Here is a 15710-nt window from a genome sequence, read left to right as displayed (position 1 = left end):
TCTCAGTTGATTGAACTCTACTGTGGGAAATGAACTTTGATTGGTTTCAAAGATCTTTCGTTTCCCTTTAAGTAATAACAGGAAGCAGCGAGTTTTCATAATAATAAAAAAAACATGTTTTTCCGAGGAAAATAAACTGTTGAGTCACTTCCTGTTGTAAAGTTGCTTTATAAATTCCCTTCCTGAATCTGTCTAATGGTGTGAGGCCTTCTTCTGTCTCTCTTATCACCACGGCTCATAATATTGGCTTCTTGTCTCCCTCAACTATTGTTTATCAATCCCTTATTCCACTTCCTCCTGTCCTTCCCGTCTTCCAAGGGTTCCTCCTTTCCTTCACTCTGCTCCTCTTCTTTTTGGTCCACCTCTTCCTTTTATCCTTCCCCGTCTTCCTCCTCCACCTCTTCTTTCAACAAAGCTTCTTCCGGTATTTCCATCAGGAGTCAAAGTTCTCTTTTTAATTTGTACACAAACATTGTGTGCGAATTACCTCCCCCAGAAAATAACCAGTTTCCAAATCATTCATGGAAAAAGTATCAGAAACTATATGAAAATCAGCAAAATCTTATAATAAGGTTAATAACTTTGAATATTGTGTCAGGTGTGTGAGCGTGTATGTGCACATGTGCATCCACACCCGGCAACCCCATCTCATCCCTCCGCCCGCCAGCCATCGGGCCTGGAGATGGTTGCCGTGGAGATGGGCAAGCGAGCGTTTGATTGGCGGAAAGCGACTCCTTCTCTCTCCTGCTGTTTAATAAGCTCCATTTTCTGCTGCGAGGCATCGATTGCACGATGAAAATACCCCTGCTCCCCCCACTGCCATCGACCCGCACGCCGTGGTGGCATTGTCGCCACCGCTGTGCTCTGCGGCCACTACGCCTGTGAGAACAATTAATGTTTCTCCGGTGAAATATTACAAGATTATTTTTTTCCCCTCCTGTCTTTATTTACTGCGAAGAATAAAGACACTCGTCTTATTGGAGGAAAATAAATCACTAATCTTCATCCTGTAACCAGACTCCTCTTCATTCCCCGGCATTTTACTCCAGGGAGACAGGTTCCCTCTTAAATGTGGCCAATTGGTACCCAGCGATATTTTTTCTGCTAACTTTGGTTTGATATTTTCCAGAGTCTCAATTAATTTCCTGTGACTTTTCAAAACAAGTGTCAAGAAGATGCTGAAGATGTTCAGGGATTTTTTTTTTTTTTTTTTTGCAAAATTTTTTTTCCGTGACTTCACTGAATGTCTTTCCAGTTTGCTTTGATTCAATTTATTGCCGATAGTGTTCTATTGCATCTTATCATTTTCTCCGCATCACTTACACTGAAACCAAAATCAATATCTAAGTATTGTAGTCAGGCCTCTTTAGACAAATTTCTGATTAGATCAAATGAAGTTAATTGATTAGTTTAATGTCAGTACGATGATGCACCCATGGCCTGTCTGACATAATGAAACATTAACTAAGAAACATCACAGAATTATTCTTTACATAGTGTAGCAGGTACACGCACACACACACACACACACACACACACACACACACACACACACACACACACACACACACACACACACACACACACACACACACACACACACACACACACACACACACAGATACAGATGCAAACACACCAGCAGTTTGTTGTCTGGATCCTATTCTCTGATCATGACAATAGCACGTTGTCTAAACACACATGCACATGCACATGCACACACAGGCATCATGGGAAACAGCAAAGGACGAACAATGGCAGAGAACAAGAAAAAACTAGCTCGGGGGGGGCGTGAAAATTCACGAGCTCACACAAACATCAGTCGCAACATGTAATATGGTGCTCAGGGTATTGAGGCTGTGGAGGTGTGACTGCTCACGCAAATGGACAAACATACACACACACACACACACACACACACACACACACACACACACACACACACACGGAGATCAAAAGAGACAGATACAGAAGCAGACACATCGATATTGTTTCCTCCAACTTTTTCTGTTCCTCTGAAATGTTTTTTCTTCCTCTTGTTTTAAACTCTTTATATTTCTTTAACTGATCTTTCAGGGGACCTGATCTTCGATATAAGTGGCCTTGTTCTGATTGAGGATCATTGAATATCCATTAACTGATCAGTTCTCAAAAGAGGCTCTACTCTTTGCCTCTTTATCACCAATATTTTTCGATCTACATTTGATTTTTTTCCTGCTTCTGATTTTGAAGGATTTGGCATTTGGAATTTGTTCTTGTTACCCAGAAGCCGCCCTTGAAGACACTACTCACCTTCGTATCTATCAATCAGGATTTTCTGATCATGTTGTGACCCGGAAAAGAAAAAACTTTATTTATAATGAGCAGAGAGCAGAAATAAATTGGTGAAGGAAGGAGGTTAAACAAAGAGATAAACAGTGACAGATTGTCAGAGATTTGTTGAATTCCCCTGATCTCTCTTTCTCACACACACATGCACACACACACACACGCACGCAGTCGCTGACAGAGTTACAGTCAGAGGCCCAGGAGGCTGCAGGAGCTCCGGGATTCGTCTTTGTGTCTGTAAACTCTGAGACACTGTTGGGAAAAGTCGCACCGAGCTAAGATACACACCAACACACACACACACACACACACACACACACGTAAACGCGCGCGCACACACACACACAGAAGAAACAATAGTATCAATCAGGAAGAACTGTTTTTATGATATTGAACTCTCAAAACCTGTTTTGTTTTTTTTTGTTTTTTTCTGTTTACAAAAAGTTCTCAGTTTCACCATTTGTGTATGTGTTCCTGCACACGGTCAGAATGAACCCTAAAAGAACTCCAGGAACCCTAATAGAATGGGTGAGGATGTCAGTGATGCTCGGTTATCATAAAGAAACGCGGCGATACACACGTTCTGTATTTTGGTGGGTTTGAACCAGCATTTAGTGTCACTCGTGAATCTTAGTCATATTCGATTAATTCGTTTTATTTGTTTCTGTGTTTCTGATCATCAGTTTCTTTTCAGGGTTTTTCCATTTCTGGGCAGGTCAGACTTTTAAAAAAAATCATGGAATTTTGTTCTTGAGGTTCTGGATCAGGGGCAAACTACGGCGCGCGGGCCACATCCGGCCCATTGGTCTTTTTAGTCCGGCCCGCCAAAGATTGGAACAGAATTCAAACTTGATGTGAATGATTGAATTATTGGATCAGTGAATGTGGAAACTCCTGCAGGAGATTATTCCATTTTTGGAGCTACTTGGGAATTTTACCGAGCTGTATGACACAGATTGGTTTGGTGATTTAGCCTTTACTGTGGACATACTGACACACGTGAATGAGCTTGACGTGAACCTACAAGGGAAAAATCAGTTTGTGCATGAAATGCAAGCAAACGTCAGAGCATCAGCTGGTTTCATTTTCAAAGCAAAGACAACGTTCAGACAAATGTCAGACGAGTTTGATGTGTAATGTTAACAAATGCATATGCGTATTAATATGTATTGTATCTTGTGCTGACCCGGCCATCTGTCAAATTTCAAAAGTCAGTGTGGCCCCTGAGCCAAAAGGTTTGCCCATCCCTGTTCTAGATTCTGCACTTGTGTGCAGGTTAGTGGTTCGAACCATCCATGCTGTGTGGGGGTGTGGTCCTTAAGGGTGGAGGCTTCTCTCCTGTGGACGCTGTGGTGATAGATGCTCCATAGAGAGGACAGTGGAGTCCTGAAGATCTTCTCTGGGGTCTCGCTGCAGGTGTTTGCGGTCCAAAGCGGTGATGCAGCTGTGCCACACCGTGATGCAGCGGGTCAAAGTTTACAATTGGCCAGGACTCCCTTGGAAAAGAGGTTTTTAATCTCAATGGGACTTTCCTGGTTAAATAAAGGAGAAATAAAAATAGATTAAAAAAAACAATGCAGCTGTAGAATTTGCTGAGGATCTTAGGCAACTTCCTCAGCCTCCTCAGAAAGTACAGCCGCTCTCAAACACTCTTAACCAGCCGTGTTGTGTTGAGTTACAAGGTGAAGTCCTCGTTGATGTGGACACCGGGTATTTAAAGCTGCTCTTTTCTTCACACTCTTGATGAACAGTGGCCAATGAGGTAAAGTCGCCTTCCTCATGTCAACTATCATCTCTCTTATCTCGCCCATATTGAGGGTGAGGTTGTTGCGACACCAGACACCTCATACTGTGACACCAGACTGGCCACCTTCATCGTGTCCCACATCTCCGACGTGTCCTATCTCACTGTTGTCAGCGAGCTTAACTCTGCCGTGGGTGAACTGGGCGTAGAGGACGGGGCCGAGGACACATCCTTGAGGAGTGCCCGGGTTTGTGATGGTGTTGGCTGAAGTCCTATTAACTATCTTGATAACCATGGTCTGTCCGTCACAAAGTCCAGAAAACAGTCATAAAGGGCAGGGTTCAAGCCGAGTGTCTCCCATATTTTGATGCCTACTGTTAATGTAAATAATTATCCCGCTGATTCATTTTTGTTCCTGAATTACTTTTTTTTCTGAATGTAAACAAAAATCATCGAAGGCGGCGTCATGAAAACAATTCATCCGTTCAAACCACTTTGATCAAACAGCTGCCGTGCGAATAACATTGTAATAATCGCTCAATAATCATATCATTGATAGCAAGTGAACCGCCTAAACTGTGTGCTTGTGTTTGAAACTTATCTTGATATGTTGAACAAGCCCCCCCTCTCTGTGATAAATAATGAATGAGCTTTGAGTGGCTCCAGTTTATGGGGAGGGGGGATAATGGACTAATTAGTTGTATCTCACATTAACAGACACCGGACCCCCGGCTCCTCCAGGCTGCTCTGTCTGCCCCTCCCTTCCCCCTCTCCTAAGGAGGAGGTTCGGTGGGAAGTGTGTTGGGGTACCTGTTAGTGGCATGACCCCCCCCCCCCCGACGGGAGCGGAGCAGTGGTGTGTTGGGCGGCTCTGGAAGGAAACAGGTGAGTCTTTGTTTCCGGTGGAGGATCGTTTACGACCCAGAGACTTTCTGACGCCGCAAGGAAGAGGAGCTCCTTTTCTTCACAGGAAGGAAAGCGGCTCCTTCAACGAGCCCGCACTCTTGACAGGAAACCATCAAAATAAAATACAACACATCAGGCAGAAGCTGATCACTTTCAAAAAATCAATACAGTCAGCTGGTCTGGATTCAATGACATCATTGGCCTTTCATCTTAGCATCATTTCCTTGTTTTTCTTGTACACTGAGGTAATTCTTGCTGAATTTTAAAGTAAAAGCCTCTGGACATTTTAAACTTCTGCATTAGTCATTTTACAGGACGGCATCATACATTTCTAATGAATTAAGGTTAAATTTTGTTGGCAATAATTCAGTTTCAATATGTAAATTTTTTTTACTCATCTCATTTAATTTTTTTTTTTTTAAACACTGATGATTTTCTGGGAACGTTTAAATCATAAAAGGCTGAAGTTGGTTAAATTTCATTCACAAAAATTGAATGTGAATTTTAAGAAATTTATTTTGGGTTTTATGTATTTACGAATTACCGTAAATCTATATATTATTTTGAGATCAATTCTTGTGATTGGTTTACCAATTTAAAAATCTGTTTTAAATGCTTTTCAGGTTTTGTTTTGTTCATGTAATTGTTCAATTTTAAGGAAAAAATTCTATTTATTAAAGTATTTGAATTCTTAAATAATTTATTATTGGTTTTTATCAACTCGAGTATAAAACAAAAAATTCTGTGAGCAGGGTACACCCTGGACGCCAGTCAATCACAGGGCCACATACAAAGACTGGTAACATTCACTGATGCAATTTTCCGATTTAACCTGCTGCATGTTTTTGGACTGTGGGAGGAAACCGGAGGACCTGGGGAAAACCCACGCAGAGAACATGCAAACTCCGCACAGAAAGGTCCCCTTGTCGTAATCGAACTGGGGTCCTTCGAGCTGTGAGGCCAAAATGCTAACTACTGCGCCGCTTTTTTATTTAGCAAAGTGAATTATTTTAATAATTCTTCATTTTTCAATATTTTGTTATTTCTTCCATCTTTTTTATATTTGTTCTCGTTACATGTTTTATGATGAAAGACTGATCAGTTTTTTTATCTTTTTGATCATTTTTTTATGACAATGAAACAAATGTTGCGCCTTTTTTTAAACAGCAGTTTCATTTTTCTTAATACTTTGATATTTTTGTTGCATTTTTTTTAATTGATTTATTGCCAATTTTTCAATATTCACTGTTCATAAACATATAACAATTAATGTAATTCTTTTTATTTAAGTAGGAGATTTTGTTTTAGGGGACTTTTTATTTTTATTTTTATAAAACTTATAGGATATATATATATGTTAGTATATTTTTATACAATTGATAATTTTCTAATTAATGCATTGCTGGTTTATACTTTTTTACGTTTTGGCCTTTTTAATAAGATAAGATACCACACGATACCATACGACACGATACCATACCATACCATACCATAAGATAAGATAAACTTTATCGATCCCCCATGAGGGAAATTCAAATACCATAAATATAAGACAACAGTGAAGGCATGACAGGTGAATGCGCAAGGTGAGCACCTCCGGCCGGTTAGGGTTGTGTGCTATCCAGACAGCTGTTAAACAGTCTGATGGCCGTGGGCAAAAAGGAGCGTCTGTTCTGCACCAAGGTAGGATGAACCGTTGACTGAAAAAATTGCCCATCAGCCACAGCTCATCGTGCAGGGGGTGGGATGGACTGTCCAGGATTGCTCCCAGTTTGTCCTTCGTACTTCCCACTACCACCAACTGGAGATGGTTCAGGTTCAGTCCCACCACCAAGTGGGCTTTTCTCACTAGCTTGTTGAGCCAACTTATTCAATTATTGATATTAAACTAATCATTTTTAATACTTTATTCTGAATTAAGTAATTGTTTTGTTGATTTTTAAGCTAAAACTTGAAATGTGAAGTGTTTTATCTGACATTTTTGGTCATTTATCTTTTGAGTTTTTTGTCATTGATTTAAAAAAATTGTTTTCTTGATTTGATTTTTAATTTGTAATGATGATTTCTTGATAATTAATTTTGTTATGATATTCGACATGTACAGAGGAGGGATGGTGAATATGGTGAATAGAGAATGCAGAGGTTAAACTCCTAGACAGGAGATCTGGAGGAATACAGAAGAGAAGATTTATGGATGTAGTGAAAGAGACCATGAAGTGAGTTGGCGTGACAGAAGAGGCAACAGAGTATAGGGTTTGGTGGACGTGCTTGATTCTGTGTTGCGACCTTGTTGCAGAGGAAAAGCCAAAAGTAAAATAAGAAAAATTGATTTTATAGTAAGTTATTTGTTGTTATTCGTAAATGTATAATAATTTCCTATATTTTGTTGTAGATTTGTGTTGTTATTATTCATTGTTGGTATCTTCAATTTATTTTCCTTTTTTTTAACATTGTAATATAAGCTACTCATTGTTGATTTATCTGATGAATTATTGTTGGTTTGTTTTAGGAATTTAACTCTTGATTTTTAAAATTGTTCATTTTTGATTTTTTTTTGGTGACTTATAGTTATTGATCACTACAATAAAAACAAATCCCATCAATAATTCTTTGCCATTGATTGTAGTTTTATGATATTTACTGTAAATTATTTTGTTTTTTTCATTTTCAAACCCCATTTCAATTTACCCTTTTTAAATTCATTTCTATTCAATCTTTATTTCCTATTTCTTCAGTTGAATAGGAAGTGATTGATATATAACTGATTGTATATTTATCAAGATATTTATTACATTGAATATTTATATGCATCTAATAACAAGTGAATATGTCAAAATATTAAAGTTATGTGTTGTGATTTACATAAATACACACACAACCATACAGGAATGTCTGTGAAGTTAATCTTTGACGTAATGCTCCTCTGCACTGACTGGGAGGAAAGTTGTGGAGCAGACTTGGCTAGTTAATGATGACAAAAATACAAAAACAATTTACTGCAAGTGTGTGCGAGATAAAGAACACGTGACATTTGTATATAATTATAGAATCTTAAAACTGAATTTTCATTTTCATTAAAAGACGTATTACATACATATATATGTATATATGCATGTTTGTATACATGTATATAAATATTTTTTTTATTACCTTGATATATTTTTCTTTTGTCCTTTTCCTAAATCAAATAAAAAGGGTTTTTTCATATCCTTTTTGTCCAAATGAAAACAATAATGTAAACTCATTTTCAATAATTTCATTATTAACTTTTTTTAAATCCTGAAATCGTTTAAAAAAAAAACACATCAATGAATGTTTTTTTGTGAGTTTTGGGTGTAAAAACTCTCACTTCCTGTCACTGTGAACCTATTCCATTGTACGCTGATGCCACGGTTGTATTTTTCATGGACGCTGTTAAAATAATTTACCATGATGTTATTTAAACATTCAGTTGTAACTTTAATGTCCACCATCAACATTGAGAAAATATTTGGCCAGAGCCTTGTAGAACCACTTACGACTTACAAAATACAACCTCTGAACTCATAAAACAATTTTTCCACAATGAAACACAATCAAAAACAACCTAAAATCTACATATACACTGAACAAAGTTACATGAGATCAGCAGAATTGCAAAATTTCAAAAAAAGCTTCCAACTTCTATCCATAACCATGGCAAACAGAAATGATATGAGAATTCTCTTCAAAAGCTGAAAATCACCAGAAAATTCAGCAAGTCGTAAAGAACTCAAGAGCAGGGAACGGACATGGAAGGATTAATGGGGGCGTGATGAGGTCATTGCTGGCTGATCGACAGCAGTCATAGAGGAGAAGAAAAGACGTGAAAAGTGACAGTGGCTGTCAGTGCTGGTTACCCCCCCGGCCCGGCCCAGCAGCATCCGGGGCCTGGAGGGTTAACGAGCCGTCAGACGCCATTTTGACAAGCAATTAGTCTAAAAGAGCCACGGAAACAAGTTTGACACAAAAAGCCCCCGCTGGAGTGCGGCCCTTCAAACTCGGCCTCCCGCCGCATCGCGTGACTTCAGGAACCTGCAGGAACTCAGAGTAGAACTGCCTCCATCACCAGAACCCTCGGCCAAAGTCCACTGGTCTCCTGACAACGTCATTCCCTCTTACTCCACTATATGATTTCTAATCTTAATAAGGGGTTAGTGAAGGGGTTATTTAAGGCATTCCTTAAGGGGTTTCTTAAGATGCTTCACAGGGCCTGTGAAGCTGGCGGTCATCTATTTTTTATGTTTTCACTGCAATTTTGTTTCTGATTTTTGGAAATATTTGCTAAAATTTTTACCACCTTTGTAAACATCTTAAGTTCTAAAAGTTCAAGAGGGTTAGTAAAACCTGGACAAGTTTCGTTACTGAGTTTTGGCAATTATTTGTACCCATTGTGATCTTTTTTTTTTTCACAAATTTTTAGGGTGATTATTTGGGGTGTTCTTTTTTCTGGTTAGAGATTAATTGTAATTTCAACATAATTTCATCTTGAAAGTTTTGTAAATTCAGCACCATGGTGGGGCAGTAGTTAGCGCTGCCTCACTGCACAAACGCCGGTTCAGGAGAGTTTGCATGTTCTCCCCATGTCTGCGTGGGTCTCCTCTGGGTTCTCCAGTTCCTCCCACAGTCCAAAAACATTCAGGAGGTTAATTTGAATAAATTGAGAAAATTGCCAGATATGTGAATGAGAAAGTGGACAGTTGTTTGTCTCCATATGTGGGCCCGGGATCCACTGGCATGATGGACCACGCCTCTTGCACCAATGACAGCGAAGATAGGTGCAGGAAAAGTGAAAGATAATGGATTTGATTTTTTCGTTATTTGTTTATTATTATAGAACTATTTTCAATATTTTTAGAGAGGATTTGCTTTTCATTTTTGTAGCTTATTTCTTGCTGAACTTTCCTCTAACTTCATGGCAATGACAATAATTTGAAGAGAATTATTCCAAATTTGAAGTTTTTTGTGGAGTTATTTTTGGCCACATCTTTTTAGAGTTTAAGTCTTGTTCATTTTAAACTAATTTTTACCCAAACATTTGAGAGTTTGTCACATATTCTGATTTAATTTCTTTTCATTATGCTTTAATGAGTTTTAAAATATTTTAAAGATTCTTTTGATTAATTTTTCAACTTAATCTGTAATTGTAGTCTTGTATTTTCATGCAAAATATTATGGTAACCTCACAGTGGCTAACATAATTGTATTGCTGACTTTTAGACTATTCTATATTACATTATTGAAAATAGCTTTTTTATAGTATCTTTGAAATTTTGAATTTTATTTTGAAACCCGGACATTTGTCCTGTCTGGAGAACTGGGTATGCGTCCCCTGACCTCCCCACCCCTATGAGTCTCAGTTCCCTGGAAACCAGAACAGAATCAGGGCCAGGACTGAATCCAAAGATAGCTCCCAACTTTTCACTGATTAAAAAAGTGAAAATTCTCAATGTTTTCATCCCCAGCAAGGCTTTTATTTTGAAAAAACTGACAATCCCCCAGAAAATATGTTCTTTAAAAGTCAGTTTTCCCAAATCCTGCTTTATTCTATTAAATAAGAAGTTCAGTTAAACGCAGAAGAGACGCATATAACTTTATATGGAGAAAATGATGGAGGACCGGTAGATTAAACAGATTAAAGAAAACAAGGGGTTAGACATAAAAAATACACTGGACACATACCTATCAAGCTATATAAATATGCATATCTTAAAACAGTTTTAAAAAATGTTAATCTACCCCTTTACAGCCGGGTTTAGCAGAGCCCTAATCCGGAGACAACGGCGGCCATTTTTTTTCCTTTAAAACAGCAGAAGCAAAGATCACGACGGGTATAAGAAAATATTGTCGTGTCTTGTAATTGGCAGGACTTTGAGGGCTGGTGGAGGGGGGGGGAGGTCGAGGGCGGCAGGCGGAGGAAAGGAAGGGGGGCCAAATTGAAACGACACCGTTTTGCACTTTGACAATCGGATTTGGTGAGTTTGTTTAACCCGACAGGCAGCGGCTGCACACACTCATTACCACGATTATTCACGAGCCGTCGAGTGTTTTCTACCTCGTTCACATGGACCCCCCCCCCCCCCCCCCCCCACTACCTACCCCTTCACCCCGCCCCCACTGCCTTCCTCTCCAAAACCCACCAGCTCACCAGCACTGTCTGACTTTTTATGGTAAAGTTTGTGCCATGCTCTCGTCTTTTCATTTTACTCGCTTTTATGTAGTACTACAATACCACGGTGCAATACCTCAGGACTTAAAGCACTGAGCAGGGAACAAAGCGTTAAGTTGCAGAGGGTGGGGGTGGGGTGGGAGGGTGGAAGAGAGATCCTCAAGGAGCCACAAGATCTTGTTTTTTTTCATTTTGCTCAGCCATTTGTCAGTACTTTCTGAGGTACAAGTAGAAAAATATTGCATTTATGAGCGAAAGTCCTGAGAAGACACTGTCACTGAAGGAAAAGAATCAAAAGTTTCGATAAAGTATTCACATCAAGACCCAGATATTGTACTAGATGTGTATGAAACATTTTTATATGTCATTACATCTTAACTTTTCTTTGTATATTGTATCGACATATGCATACATAAATAATTACATCTTTAATTTAATTTTGTTATTTTATCATTATTATTCATTATTTTTTCCGGATATATTTATACAAAAAAAATACAAGTTTCTATAATATAATATAATATAATATAATATAATATAATATAATATAATAATCTGTTAAATAAATATAACACTACATAGAAATTTAAAAAAGAATATAAAGAATAAATCATATTTAAAAATCAAGTGATGAATAAATAAATACATGAATAAACACGTGAATGAATGAAATTGGTTCCACCAGTCAGTTCAAGGCCTTCATGCCTTCTAATCCCGCCTCATCTGGACCAATCAAATCCAGATTAGCTGCTTCAAGAGAGGGCAGGCTGTCTGCATTTTTTTAATGGTGGTTGATGGACAGACACACACTCTCACTCACCCACACAAACACACACACACACACACACACACACACACACACACGTCCTCATTATTCCGAGTGTTTCCGAGGTCACATGGCGGCAGCAGCTTAAAGACCCTCAGACGGTTTTAGTCAGACATGTTTAGTGACCTGGTTAAACACAAAAACCCCGCTTCCTCGTCACCATGGCAACGATCACGGATTGGCCCATGCAAGCCCTGACATCATCGGGGGGCGGGACAAGTCGTGCATGCCTCCATCTGAGCGGGACATCGGGAAGTTGAACCTGTGGTGGTCGCATCACTGTGGTTACATGGTTTTTCCCGAAGAAGGCATACCATATTTGTGGGGGTAGAGTTTGTGGGCGGAGCCTGATGAAAGTTTGACAGCTGACAACAACTTTCTATCATTAGTCCCAGTTTCCCGCTGCCCCGACTGCGTATTTGGAACTGTGATTTCATTGGGCAGGTCTTACTTTTACTCTCAAATAATAAGCTTCCTCAAAACTCAGACTTTTAACTCAGGCGTTGTCTTACTTTGGTGATGAATTTTTACCGAATGAAGAGTCTTAAACATTATAACGTGTAAGACTTTTGGAATCAATTGAATAATCGGCTGCATTTCGGATCAAGACAGGAAGGGGGAAGAGGAAGATGAAGAAGATGGGAAGAGAAAGGAGGATTCATAGGACAAAGATGATAAAGCAGGATGTTAGCTCATTTGTTAGCAGACATGAGCTGCAGACATCTTATTGAACATGCTAACAGACATAGCTGTCAGTCGTCCCAACCGCCCCCTCTGGTGGCAGGCGACTCCCCTGCTGCGCCAAGTTTACAGATGGTTGCTGAGGAAAATAAATTGAAACAGACAAAAGTAGAGGAGCGAGGATGGAACCCTGGGGAACCCCACAGTTTCTCACAAACATGACCGAAATCTTTCCAAAAATGCGCAACAAACATTATGTAATACTTCATTTATAGCACCTCAAATTAGACATGTAAACAACTACAGCAATGATAAGAATAGTTGGCATGTTATTTTTAATCCACACTATAGAATTATTATCATGAAATTAAGTTGACAACTTTTCAGAACTTTCTCAGCACATTGCTGAAGGTAGAACAGAATATCTACATTTTGTGTGCTCAACCCGCAACCCCCCGGTCTGATAGGATCTGGGTCAGGGATCGGGTTCCGGCGGCTCTTTGTCGCGTCTCGTCTTTCAGTTCAAATCCTTCAAGTCACTTCCAAAACAACAAATTGCTGCTGAAAGTCGCCTTTTGTCGTTCAGTCGTCGACTGATCTGACACACACTCACGCTAACACACACACGCACACACTGAAAAATATCTTTGTGAATAAATGCTTGAGGATACAGTCCTCGAGCGTTTTGTGTAAAAATGTGTCACCTGGAACCAAATGGTTCTCCAAGATTCCCTTCGAGAACTGAACGGAAGCTAATCTATGACGTTGCATGTTTTTCAAGGTCTTTTCCAGTTGAGAACATATTGTATTATTTGAGCAAACGTTTCATCACAGATAAGCTGTTAACTGTTTACAAAGTTGTTAGCTTACAAGTTAGCAGACAGGTTAGCCTACCTGTTAGCAAACATCTTCCTTACAAATCAATATTAGCCTCCAAACTTGCAGACCTTTTTACCAGGCAAGATAGTTGTCAGTCATAAATGGCAAAAGTTTTAGCAGATATGGCTAGTAGTTAGTTTACCAACACACACAACACACACACACACACACCCACACAGACACATTGTGAGTGTGATACACACACCGCCGACCTCCCCAACACTTCTGACACCATTTAATCATTCAAGCACTAGTGAATCTCTAATAATGAATTAATTAGAGATTCAAATTATTCAAATAATTAAAATCAATTGATCCAAGTTATTTTAAAAACTCAGAGATAATATTTTTAGAGGACACAAAGAAAATGGAAAACACGATTAACCTTCGCCTTCTTTCCTCCTCTCATCCGGCTCAGACTCCTTCTCCATTCCTCCTCTCCTCCACTCTCCTGTTCTCCTCCTCCTCTTCTCCTTCTATTCTCCTCCTTCTCCTCAAGAGAGGACTCACTCACATATACACTCACTCTCCTAACAGTTGGAGGTCAAAGGTCAGGTGATTTTCTCGCGTCTTAGTTTCAGTTTCCGTCAAACACTTGTGTTTTTCTTCAAAATAAAAGCAGGATTCCACTAAATCTGTTGGTTTTAATCCAGATTAACATCCTGTCTACTAGCCAGAGAAAGTCCCATTTTATTGTGCTTCAGTGAAGTTTTTACTCCTCTCAATCTCAGTCATTCAAAATTTCTTATTGATTGATTGATTGATGTTTTCTGTCGATTGCAAATTAATTAAACATTAGTTAATTATTTTCTGATTTTTGTGTTATATATATTCTTTGATAAAATTTCCTTTTTCATCAACTGAAATTTCATTTCATTTTCTGATTTCATTGAAAATCCTCTTTTCATTTCCTGTTTTCTTTCTGTAAAAAAAGACACTTTTTACAGGATTATTAAAAAACAATTAATTTAAAGAACCCAATTAATTACAGCTGCATCCTGTGACACCACTTCCTGCAAAAGATGAATGGCATTTTGACAATCGTTATCTTGACAGCTTTAACACAATATTGCATCCATCCAACCAGCGACCCATCCCACTTCTGCCACGTATCCTGCACTCAAAATACATTTATGTCAAGGTTATTCTTTTTTCTTTATGAACTTAATTTTTCATTTGAATTATGTTATTAATGTATAAAGACGTGCATTACAGCGAGACATTAATTATCAATTCCTGGTCATTTATATTAAATGTAAATAAAAACAAACAAAAAAAAAAAATCAATTTTCCACTGGGGAAAAAGACATAAAAAACAGTAACATAGAGTTCAAAATGTTAACGATGTTTCAGCTATAAAAATGAAGAAAAAAAAAAAAGGTTAAACTCTATTTTTTTTTCTTTATTTTGATTTCAATTTGTGTTAATTATAACTAGTAATAGATGTCGAATTTCAATTTCAGAGGAACCAGCCACACAGCGCTTCCTGCTGGTGACAGGAAAATAATTTGTCATCCTTTAATTTTTTTATTTCTGAATTAATTGAATATCAATTTCTATCTTAAACATAAGTGTTCGTATTTACTGCCTATTAAAACCAAAAGATCCAAAATGTTCAAATTACCTCTATTTTTTATTCTTCAAAATCCTGCATTTTTTTCATTTGTTGAAACTTGAACTACAGCTGGTTTTTAACAAACATTAGTGCATATCTGACAAAATAAACCTAATAAATAATCACATATCATTTTTGAAAAAAATGGATTCTGCTTTCGATTTTTCAGCTTCAATTTAGTTGCTTAAAAAAAAAAATCCACAATTATTTTATAATTTTTCAGCAGAAAACAGGACAATGAAAATAAAAGCCTCTTTTGACACAGAATAAGGAAGTAAAAACTTTTTGGGTGAAAAAGATGAGGGTTTTTCATTTCCCTTAAAGAAGAAATTAACTACATAAATGTATTAAAAAGAAAAATACATCCCATTTTGACCTCTGAACTTCTAGGATGGAGCACATCGGAGGACTGGACAAAAGCCAGGAGTTTAAATAACAGCAAATTAAACGACAGGAATGAAGGGATTCAGATATCTAAACCTGAAGTCCTGTCTGATGTCCCTTCTTAGAGACAAGAACCATTGAATGTCAGAACCTGCAGAAG

The sequence above is a fragment of the Fistularia commersonii genome, chromosome 1, assembly GCF_037954325.1.
Source record: "Fistularia commersonii isolate RoL2024-O1a breed Wild chromosome 1, RoL_Fcom_v1.0, whole genome shotgun sequence".
NCBI lineage: Eukaryota > Metazoa > Chordata > Actinopteri > Syngnathiformes > Fistulariidae > Fistularia > Fistularia commersonii.
Note: the sequence above shows the minus strand (reverse complement) of the source record.